We start from the raw sequence: 13282 nt of genomic DNA on the forward strand, positions 1-13282 counted from the left end.
TACAACGATAAGACCACGACTCATGAGACCAAATCTATGGTTAACACTGATCAATAATGTAGTAGATTCATAGTTTCATATTAATTGTTTGTCATCACACCAAACGGCTGAACCTCCCAGCCTACGCTATGGTGATATACGTCACCAAGCTTCATTCATTCTTGTATATATCTAATCACTTGCCTTACAGTTATCCTATTGAATAGACATGTGCTTAAACCAGCTACCTCAGTGTTATTGTATTTTCTTGTGGTTCTAGAGTCACCACAAATCACACAATCAAACACAGGCAATCAACGAGGTCGTTTATTTGGATCAATGCCTATAAAATTATCTATTGTTTTTCTAATTACAATATCTCTGTTAGAACTATTGATCATGTAGATCACAGGGCCCCGCGAAGGAATTCCATCACTTTTCGTCGTTGAAATATTTGTATTATACATTGTAAGCAACTGACTTTATTCCAGACTGTCTTGCCTTACGTAACCTTTAATGTTCTACGTTATCGGAGAGGAATCCCCTGAGATCGACTTAGATCATGCAATTAGTAATATGTATCCTCCCTCACAGGATGTTTTTTAGGTGACATTTCAAGAGCTAAAGGTGATATTGAAATGTAACCATGACTCATATTAACTCCATTTACCACAGGTATATAAAAAGGAAAGGTGAATTTTGTGCCTACTATTACCTTAATGGAAGTTATCGATAAAATGTATTTGGATCATTTTGAACATGACCAAATTCTAAACACATATGAAACAATTCATGTTTCCTTTTCTTTTGCAGGATTTGTGATTACACGTCGTAGCAATGGATTTTTTTTTGACTCGACAAACAGTATTTCGATTGCTTATGATTTTGGTTTAGGGCTCTACTTTAGTGGCAACACAGGACATCCAAGGTGTAATATCGATTGCGTCCACAGGGTGGCAACCCATCGGTACAACAGCAAATGGTCTCCTCTGCGTATGGAATGATGACAGTTCAGATGATTTCACAGCGAGAGATAACACCCGTCTACCCTGTGGGGAGCACTACTGAAGATATGCATTCGTTTGGTATTTCATGTAAGACTACTTCTACAAATTAAACAGTAGAAAAGTAATTAAAGGTTTCAACTTAGCACGATGAAGGAAACTAAAATTCGACTACAAAGACGATGTTGACGATACCGAAGATGAAGATTGTATATGTAACGATGTAAATCCGGAGCAAAGACGTGTTTTAGAGCCAAAGTCACCGTAGAGGCTTGACATTTGGGTCGTATTGAAGCCTTCAATTGAATTGTTGCAATTGTGAAGATGACGACCGACCCATGTACCTTTTTCTTCTGGTGTGTAAGATAGAAATACCTGTGGTTATTTTAGGCAGTGCCAGATTACCGCATAGGTAGATGAAGCTTAGTGCCCCTGTTACAACTCGTTCTGGGATAACCCCCTCAGGTATTTTATTGATTACTTTACGTGTTTAGTTAATTGCATGCTAATTTTTTAGCCATGGTTTTGTGTATCCTTAAGCATTACGTAATCATTTATTGTTAACGAGTATCGGAATTCCGTCGGCATGAGGTATCAATAGAGCAGTAAAGCCACGTGCTCTCTCTTTTCAATCTCGGTCTTGAACCGGAAACAAGCAAAACCGTAAGTTGCTTTTGTTTAATTATGAAATGGCAAAAGAGGCAGGGAAGAGGCTAAATTAAGCTTGAACGAGGAAAGAAAGAGAACGTGAAACTAAGAAAAGGAAAAGGCCGACGCTCGTATAGAAAGAAGGAATATTCATTGTGTTTACCATAAACGTTGACAGAACCCTCAGCAAAACATATACTAGGACCATAAGAAAGAATGCCCTATGAAGTATAGACGTGAAAGTTTAATAGAATATATATAGAAATTGATGACTTTTTTGTTCTATGTAACCGATATTAATTTTATTGTTGTTGTTAATAATTATACTGAACATTTGAAACGCATATACTCTCTCTGTCCGTCTTTACGCCGTTGTCGACTGCTCTCTTGAAAAGAATCCGCGACAGCCACAAATGACAAGGGTCGTCAGGCTAAGCTTAAAAATATTGCATTTTCGGATTGTGTCTTTATAATAAGGGGTGCATAAGATTGCAGAGGGCGTTTATCTTGGTGAGTTTGAATTGATATGTGAATATTATATTAAATGGAAAACCTGTCCGGGTTAAAAGCAACTTACAGTGTCATCAATAAAAAACTATTTGACAAGGTCGAAACTGTTCGTTAATACGTTTGGATAAACATACCTGTATGAAAACTGCTTGTATGAGCGTACATTATTTATATTTTCATATGACTGTGATATTTTAGGAGCGATTCGGCGTAACGATTTACACGATATTTAGGCCTTACCCCTTTCTGCTAGGTTTAGGCTGCAGGTGCCTTCAGCTTATTTTGTATTGGAAGTATAGTGGTCATGCTATCCTAGCTATAACAGATCATTGATTAAGGGTATGTTTGGAATACTGTGTATTTTGTTATTGTCACGTTTTACATTGTAGGGGCAATCAACACGGCAGAATCATGTTTCTACTATCGTTCTGGACAAACTAACGCATATTTTACGAACTTGGAAACACACCATCACCTGGGCCACCCTCGAATCATTCGGTCACACCTAAAATGCTTGATGCAGTCTGTGGTAGAAATTTTGCTTGTGAATTTGATTACTTAGTAACGGGAGACAGTAAATTTGCCACTTTAATCCTCTTGGCTATAGAAGGGGCTTTGAATGTTCTCGCAGTAAACGAATCAGTTGGAAGTTAACACAAAGAGATACAATGATAAGATTATTTAACAATTAATTTCATCTGATTTGCTTACTGTTAACCATCAGGGTGGAAGCTAAAAGCAAGAAAAATAATCAGTATTCATTTATGTTTATCCGTTTGCTACCAACGGACGAACGTGTGACAAGAACAGCTAATGTAGGCCACACTGTGAAACTACATGTGACGCAGGTGCCGCAAGAATGATAAGGTGGCTGGTGAATGGAAAGAAGATGCCACAGTGGAATGATCTGACTTGGGTAATATTGAAGGAAGTGTCAATGATAGATCAAAAACTTTACGAGATAATCCAACGGGGGCGCCGAATGCGTGGGTTGCATACATTTATTCAACTTTATGTACACGAGGTAACTTTCATTGTACGTGCAAACGTTTTATGATTCCTCATAAATAGGATCAGGTTGCACCCAACGCTGCAGCGGTCATATCTGTGATCAGCAAAATGGAATCTGGTAAAAGAAACCTTGGTTCTATATACCTGTCATGATTAAATGGCACAGTATTGTGAATGCCGTTTGGCTAGGTTCTCACTTACTCATTTTGCGATTGTATATTTGCGTGCTATGCTACTTCTACAAGTAATATAAATGTTAATAAGTAAAGTCAAAAATAAATCAGTAACAACAAAACTACTTTTCAACATATATTGCCAAGAACGTCGTCAATGTAAACATCAACATCGGCAACACTAACATTTCTCCATCAAAGGAAGTTCGTAATCTCGGTGTGCTAAATTGATAGTTGTCTTGCCACCTACATTGATTGATTTTTCATGTATGTTTAAGGTTATCTTTCCATTGTATTAACTTGTGTAACTTTAATCATGTGTTTATTGTGTAGTTTTTAAAGATTTATTCTACTTTTGTAAAGCGCAATGATGCCGCAAATTTGGTTCTAGAGCATTCTCAATTTTTGGATCAAAGCTTTGGATCTTTTACTTCCTATCCTTGTCCGTATTGACAACATTGATATATTCAAATGTCACGTAAAGCATATGTTCTCCTTTATTAGAGGTGGGTTTCATAATTAGGTTAATTTGTTACCTTTTGTCTTGTCCGTGTTTGCTTTTATACCCCACCATAATCCCTTCTACAGCTTCTATCCCTATTACAGCATCTATCTTTCAAGCAATATCAATATTGTCCAACTTATCTATGATCTCAGTTCCAATTTATGATCATCGATTTGTTTTCATTTAGACAGATACTCATAATTCGTTGAATTTTTCTCCTTTATTGTTACTGGTTTTTTTATATGGGTTACAATTACGTGTAAAATTATGGGTCAAAATTATGATTTGAAATACATATACAATACAGATGAAAATCAGTGTAGTCTACTGTTTGCTTTTTGGAAGTAAGAGTACTTTATGCTGTTAATGTTATTGTAGCAAATGTCAGTGTTTTAGTGAAGTATATGTTGTTTGATGGCATTACACTGGCTACGTAAAAATACAGTAGGGTTCACTATTCTCAGCAGTTAGTGTCAATAGTCATCACTTGCATAAATCAACATTTGGTTTACCGATGAAGCGTGGTGTGTATAGGGGGTGGGGGGGGGGTAGGACTTGTTCTCTATCCCCCTAAGTGTTCCCGGGGCTTTTTGGCATTTTAGCACATTTCTCATGCACGGAAACGTTCGGTTCTCGAATGGAAGTGCGGTGGATATACAACATATGCCATCATCATATATCTTCCTACGGATGCGCGGTATATATTTATATATATATATATTATATTGAAACAGATTTAGTGGTTACACCTTCTTAAAAGAGCCTCAGTCGGCCAATTCGACCGAATCGTTCAGGATATTTTAAAAGGTTTCATCAAGATTCAAAACGACCTGTTTGTCATTCGAATTCAAATTTTAAGCCGGTCACAAGTCGCCTTTCAAATGTTAACAGCACAAATAATTGTAATTGGTGTTTGCTTACCACCGACAGGTCTATTTTAAACCAATCAAATCCAAATTAAAGAATAAACGAACCGCATGACTGAGCTCTGTATTTATTGAACGAGCTATATACGTATATTTATATATATGTGTATAAGAAACTGATCTTTCAGAATGTCACTGAAACTTCCGTGCACCTGTGCCCTATAGTCGCATTTGAAAAAGGAAGTAGGACCACGGAAAGTGCGAAAGGTAGGAGACTTAATAAAAAATATATTGAAATATATGTCTTAATGATTTTCTTAGGATATATCTTTTACAAACTTATCTTCATTCTAATGATTGCAATGTGTACTTAAAGGAACACCAGACCAATATTTCGTCTATGCCTTTATATAAATTATATCGCCCTTTTTTAATATGTCCAACTGCTCACACCCACCCTCCCCATTTCTTATGTAGCCCTCTTTCCCAGACGTATTTGCATCTTTTTCATAGTAGATTACATAGTAGATTACATAGTCGATTACATAGTCGATTAGGGATGCACCGGATCCAAATTTTTGGAACCGGCCAGAACCGGATTTTGCCGGATAGTACATGAAATCCGGTCGGATAAAATCCGGCCGGAACCGGATTTTTTCATTACACAAAAGAAAATCATTAATACGAAGTAGAAGTATGAAACAAGGAGCAAATCTTAGGTGAGGTATACGCATATTACAAAGAAGATGAAATTAAGACCCATTTATGAGGCTAAATATGACTTGAAGCACTTGGTGTAATCTACATCCTTTAATAAAATAACTACAATATAATTGTTGAAAAGCTTGATACAGTATGTAAATTTGTTGCTGGAAAAATACTGCATACTACCTATGAAGTTTGTTTTAAAACGAGAAGCTACATTTCACAAATCTCATACTTTATACTGAATAAAAAGATTATTTAATTGTCGTAATAACACTACTATCTGTATTTAGAATTGCCTTTTATTATTCATTATTTGGTAACAAATTTTAAGCACAATATTAAACTGATGAAGGTTGCAAGAAACGATTTCACTGCAAACTGTATTTGTTGTATATAGCTTCATATTATTACAGTACCTGTAGTTGTATTATTTTGATTGATCTTTAAGAAACAGTGGGTTAGACCATTGAGAAAATTAAATTAAACAGGTTAAACCTAATTTTTCCTTACTGTGAATATTTTTATTAATTTTTGGAAATAGTTTACATTGATTAAGTTAATACCAACACCTTTTTAAGGAATAATTCAGGCCAGATTTTGAAAAAGATCCGGCCGAATTTTGAAAAATATCCGGCCGGAACCGGATAATTGCTCACTATCCGGCCGGATAGTCCGACCGGACCGGATATCCGGTGCATCCCTATAGTCGATTACATAGTCGATTACATAGTCGATTACATAGTCGTTTAGTAGACAGTAGATTAATAGATAGTAGAGTACATAGTTTATTGCATAGTAGATTACATGCGGCATGTAGCTTTTAGAGCCGCGTGAATGAATTCATGGGAATAGGCTCTAATGATGGAAGCAGTACTTACATGCTTCTATATGCCCTTATTGATCCACATACTGGTATAGGTAACCCTCAATTCACCCAGTGCATATAGTTTTTCTCATTATTTTGGCTATTTTCACGCAATCTTTCATCTAACTGTGCATAAAATATGACCTTAGACATGTTCTTAGTGTTGATACGTTATAGTCCAAGAGAGAGAGAGAGAGAGAGAGGTGGGTGGAGGTGGAGAGAGAGAAAATGAAAACAAAATGGTAATAATACTGTTTGATAACGAATGGTCCTTTGAAAGCCAAGTTTTGTTGTCGGCAGTGCATGCCTAAAATGTTTAACCTCAGTATGCATTCAATGTCGATGTTCTCAGCAACTCTTTTTTTGTTTTTGTTTTTTGTTGATGTACTCATAATCACACAATCACAACGATGTACTTTTTTGTCATGAGTTTGTTTACGTCACAGTGTCGAGCGAATGAATACAAACAGATCCTTTGTTTCAGTATAAAACGTAACCAAACATTACTCGGATGTATTCGCGACAATATGTTTTGAATCCTTTATTTTCATAACCGTACATTTGGCTATATGTGTGGGCAGGGAGGTTCTGTCGTTTGTCACAATGTTGTACGTTTACCACTAGCATTGATTTGGCCACAACCAGCGTGTTTGCCACAAACCGTGTGTTTGCCACAACCAGTGTGTTTGCCACAAACCGTGTGTTTGCCACAAGCCGTGTGTTTTTCACAAGCCGTGTGTTTGCCACAAGCCGTGTGTTTGCCACAAGCTGTGTGTTTGCCACAAACCGTGTGTTTGCCAAACTCCGTGTGATTTCCACAAGCCATGTGTTTGCCACAAGCAGTGTGTTCGCCACAAGCCGTGTGTTTGCCAAAATCCGTGTGTTTGCCACAAGTCGTGTGTTTGCCACAAGCCGTGTGTTTGCCATAAACCGTGCGTTTGCCAAAAGCAGTGCGTTTGCCACAAGCCATGACATGAGCATTCCAGTTTGCCTCAAAAGCACTGATTTTTTTGCCGCAGGCATTGATTTTTCTACAAGCTATGGATGTGCCACAACTAGTGAATTGTCAAAAGATTCACACGGAGATTGCAGTAACTTTACTGTATTTTTTAAAGTGTTGTACCTAAGTAATAACTGGATTGTGCTGATAATTCTGATACATCGGTAGCAAATGCTACTAGGATTACAGTAATTACTGAGAGTATGTGTAATCCCCAAAATGCATGAAACTGGATTTGTTGGGATTACACATATCCTCAGTTCTTACTGTAAACATAATAGCACACGCTACCGATTAATAGCACGATCCAGCTTCTTCTGTGATACAAAACTTTAAGATTTAAAGTAAATACTGTGGTCTCTGTGCGCATCGGGTGGCATTTTCCACATTCAACGAGTACTTGATAAGAGTATTAGCTATAGATAATTCGGGAGAATGAGTCTAATTCTCCGAAAGCAGGCTGTAGCCCCTTCGTAAGTCAAATATATAAAAGTGAATCATTCAATTTCAAAGTCTAGTTTTCGTCCGTTATTACATTGGACAAATATATTGGTTCTAAGAACGTCAATAAATATTGACAAAGAAAAAGAAAGGCCCAGCTCCGTGAAGGGTTGCATCAGTTCCGACCAATACGCTACAACTTCATCACCATATGAAGTCCCAATCGCCCACGAATTTATAAAGATAACAGTCTAGATAGAAATTTATCGGGAGGGGGTAAACCGTTATTAAGGGGTTCATTGTTATATTATATATATATATATATATATATATATATATATATATATATATATATATATATATATATATATATATATATATATTTATATATATATATATATATATGTATATATATGTATATATATATGTATGTATGTATATATATATATATATATATATATATATATATATATATATATATATATATATATATATATATATATATATATATATATATATATATATATATATATATATATATATATATATATATATATATATATATCCTCAACCGGAGTCCCACCCAAAGTAACCTAAGCGTCATGCAAGTAAAGGGCTTGTTCTAGAATAAAGGCTAATTTCCAAACGACCTATGTATGCACTTTTCACCGTCAAACTCCACTTAATTCAAGTAGTTTTTTTTACATGGTTTGGGCTACTCCCTACCGAATCAAGGCCTTAATCTAACAAAACCAACAAGATAGTATTGTTGACGGTACTCTGTTTTTCGTCTGAGATAATACTGAACAGTTAACGAGGGAGGAGGGAAAATATTGTAGACAACAAAGCACTTTTCAGTCTCCAGCATATTTTCTTCAGAATTAGCAATTTGGCTAACCCTGTTTTTAACAATGCCATTTTCAGCTTCTATATATGTCATACAATTACTGGATAAAAGCCTGCCTGGATGAAAAGGAACACTGTGAAGTGTTTAACTTCCTTTTGAATATAATTCGTGATGAACTAAAATGACAAGAACAATGGTAACCAACTTTTCAAAAGCTGTCCGATCACACCTGCGCTTATGCAAGTAAAGAGAACACCGTTTTATGATGATGCCATACGTAACGTGTTGTAAAGATAATTTTAAAGGAAGGCCAAACACTACTCACTTGACCGAAAGGTGCCTAAAAGGTAATTCCCCATGTTATTGGGGCAACCTTTTAAGCATTTTGCTTACTTCCTTTATTCGTTTATTTTTTATATCTTTTCCCGTAAAACACAATTCACGACACAATAATAATAATAATACATAATTTTTATATAGCGCCAAACAAACAGTTATATAATTCTCGTAACGCTTAACAAAATAATAGCAATTATAACATATATGCATTGGTGAGATACGTTTTTAGTGCTGATTTAAAACTGTTTACAGTATTACATATTTTTATATGTTCTTGAAGTGAGTTCCACAGGCACGGTGCACTGGATGTGAACGTTCTCAAACCGTAAGTCTGTGTTTTTACTCTAGGCATGAGTAACATCAGTGATGAATTAGAGCGAAGTGAGCGTGTGGATGATGGTCGGAACTGAAACAAGTTGGTGAGGTAGCTTGGTCCTACATTGTGCATACATTTGAACACCATCGGAAGTAGTTTGTAGTTGATTCGTTCACGTATCGGGAGCCAGTGGAGTTCGATCATGGTAGTGGTAATGTGATCATACTTCCGAGTTCAATATAGTAACGAGACGTGCGGCGGTGTTTAGTACGCGTTGTAGTCTGTCAATTTTACAGCCTATTTATCCATGCAGAATACTATTGCAGTAGTCGAGCTTCGACGTAACGAATGCATGGACTAGCATTATACATGAATCTCAGTCGAGGTACTTTCTGATGTGACCAATGTACCGGATACTAGACAGGGCGCTTCGGCAAACGTGTTGAATAAGTCGATCCATTGTCATGTGATTATCAAAAATGACACCAAGATTGCGGAGATGATCAGTGTAGTTGATACTGGTGTCACCGACGGAGACGAGGGGAATGGTGTGTGTTGGCCTAAACCGAGACGATATATGTATCACTTCTGTATTACTATCATTGAGTTTCAATTTGTTTGCTAACATCCAACTTCTTATATCTGACAAACAGTTGTCCAGACGTTGTAATTCTGAGGAGTGATTGCCACCAAAGCTTATATATAGCTGGCTGTCGTCGGCATAACACAGGTGCGTATCCAGGGGGGGGGCGTTGGGGGCGCGCGCCCCCCGGGTAAGGAAAAGAGGAGAGAAAAAAAAGAGAAGAAAAAAGGGAAAAGGAGGGGAAAAAAGAAAAGGAGGAGAGGAAGGAAGGGAAAAGAAAAAGAAAAAAGAGAGAAAAAGGAGAAAAGGAGGGAGTAGAAGATAGCCAAGACCTCGGGAAGAGAAAGATCCCTATTATATACACAGGGTAGCCAGTGACAGAAAAAGGATTACGGAGGGGGTGTGCGCCTCACCCTACCCCTTACCCCGACAACTCCATTTTTGACGTTTCCGTTTTTCCTCTCTCACTAATGTACTTGAACTCGACCGAGTCGTCGGGGAACATAACGCATTTCGGGAAGGGGGCGACCGCCCCCCCCCCCGAGCAAATTTTCTTTATGACATCGCTAGTAATTTCAAAATAGACAATGCTTAGATGCAACTTACAAGGCCTGGGAAGTGTCATTTCCAGCGATCTGGGCGGCATTTTCGGCCAAAATTTTTCTTGTACGCTTCGCGCCAACTCATGGTGGCGCTTCGCTTAGATAGTTTGCCTACAGGCTTCGCCCTCCCTTGGCAATTACTCGCTACACGCCTGTTCGAATTTGTAAAGCAAAGAGCAGATATAACATCATATCAATGAGCATTGAAATGCATGTTCCACGATGTACAGCCTCAAAAACTGTCAATGTGTGTAGTCAAAGGCGTAGGAGCCAGATTGGATTTGGGGGCGGTAATGACTTGCCCGAAAAAAAAGCAAAAATTTTTCGCGCGCAAAGCGCGCATTCAACATATTGATGCCAATATCGTATAGGCAAGATCGGTCATTACATTGTATGGCATCGTCTACCTTACGGTCCGTCAAAGTTGCACAGTATACCGCCGGATGCTAATGTAAACAACCAAATGTCTTATGTAGATCAGGAGAAAAACCATACAGATCCATTTAGTCAAAACTCTCTTTTACAGTAGTAATGTCGGCCAAGCTTACAACTTTATTTCAATTACCAAGGAGATCATTTTAAGCTATTCATTGCTATTTATTTTTCTTTCAGTAGGTGCCCAAAAAAAATGGGAAAACAATTGGGGGGGGGGGCTGCAGCCCCCGCCTCCTACGGGACCTACGCCTATGAGTGAAGTGTTCGGTTTCGATATACCTCATATCGGAAATATCTCCTATTTTTCTGTTCCTTCAACCAAGTTTTGTAAAAGCCATTATAAGAGGTTGCAATATTTCTACACCAAGAAATTAACTGTGTCGGAATTTTCCAAAATTTCCTCACCAACATTCTTCATTTTCCTCTACTCGTTCAATTTTGACCTGTCTGTTAGGGGTTCAAGGAGGTTTTTCTATATTGGTTGTCTATAGATTAAATTTTCTGCAACATTATGGGTATGTTTTCAAGTGATTTTATTCACGAGAAAAGTGAATTTTCAAATTCTCAACAAGTAATGGGCTTAAAACCTTGAAAAGTGGGGCTTTCGGATATTGTGGGCCGTGACGTAGAATAACCTACAAAAGCAATGATCCATAGGACATGCAATCAGGTCGAACATGATGTGTGACTGGTGACAATCTTCAAAAGGTTATGAATGGAAAAAACTTTTGGGAAATACTTGGTTCTCAGGCAAAAGTGTACATCTGGTTGCTCATTTTCAAGCCCGAGAAGTGCCATTTCCGGTGATCTGGGGGGTATCAAAACCAAAAATTTTCTTGTACGCTCCGCGCCAACCGATGGTGGCGCTCCGCTTAGATAGTAATTCGCGCCCCCCGGGTTAGAAAATCCTGGATACGCGCCTGTAACACATGTAAGTAAGTTAGTGTCGGCGCATGATATCACCAAGGGGCCCATGTATAAACTGAACAATGTCGGACCCAATACAGATCCCTGTGGTACGCCCCACTCTACGCCCCACAAAGTGAGCCCTTAACCTATTATTGATTTATCGTTACGAAATTAGGGTAAAAATTAGATAAATTGCTAAGTCAAAGCTTCGACTTACATCTTTTTTTTTATGATATTTTTCTTTAAACCAAAATTTTAACTGTTCATATCGAAAGTTTTACTTTTGATCTCATCATTTACAAGGCAAGGTCTCAACGGTATTATATATAGACGTCAGCCGAGTCCTATACTAAAACCTACTTCTTCCTCACATGTGTTCCCTTCGCGCCAGTAGTTACCTTGAGCGAGAGAGATTAAACTTAGATGCTGGCTGTATATAACGCTTAATGAAGTTTATACTGGAAGCTTATCTTGAACAGTAAACAGTTTAATATGTAAACATGTGTAAGAAAAAAACAATTCATTGCTTACACTTGAAAGTATTTCGCATATCACAGGAGCTTGTCAGACAATAGAGAACGTTAATTAAACTATAACTGAATACACAAAATTGAAATATTGATTTGTTTGCAGACCTTATAGTGTTATCGTTCGATCTCGTATTTCTTTAGAAGTCTATCTTTACTTATCGAGAAATTAACATGTATTCATCTGCGGATGATCCATTAAAATGGCTGGATCCCTTATACTAACATACAGACCAAGATTTAGACAGTGCCAACCTTACAAAAACACTAAATTTGAGTGTTGGAGCACAAAAGATTTGCATGGCATCAGCCAACATCTTTACAATGCATCACAATTTGCATAGTAAATTGTACATTCTCTCACACACACGCATTCACCAGCTCACCCATGTATATAAATACAAAGCATTTATCCACAATGAGTTATTTCTTTTTAACACTGCACTATGGATAGGAATTATATCCTATCTTTGACAAGAAAGAACTTCTTTTTATTTTTTTTTTTAGTATCGTGTAAAAGTAAGTTGGCCTGACGTTTCGATCCTAGCATGATCTTCTTCAAAGGCTAAATGACAAGTAACAGTAACAGAAGGGACAAAAACACGCACAGAATTTTCTGGAAGAGCATTTCAGCCACGAAGATGTTATCGTGACATTAGCTTTGTTGTACAAATTCCAAGTCGTAATCATTCCTATACGAGTTCCTCATCCAAGCTACGACACAATTAGTAATAGGGTAATGATACCGGTATAGCTTTCTAGTTGCTCAAGCGGACTAACTGAATTGTGTACGTTACACAATACTTGGCTCTTCAGGAAACGATTTCACATCCAAGCTGAAACTGCCCGATAGAAACTTTTTCTTTCAATTAACAAAAAAAAAAAAAAAAATAGTATTAGAGTCAACGTCGCAGCAGTAACTTTGTTCACTGTAAAATAGAAAAGTCATATAAAAGTCATGAACACTTTCTCATATTTTTAAAGAGTATATGTAACGTTGTTAAATACGTGCTG

This window comes from Apostichopus japonicus, chromosome 19 (assembly GCF_037975245.1).
Source record: "Apostichopus japonicus isolate 1M-3 chromosome 19, ASM3797524v1, whole genome shotgun sequence".
NCBI lineage: Eukaryota > Metazoa > Echinodermata > Holothuroidea > Aspidochirotida > Stichopodidae > Apostichopus > Apostichopus japonicus.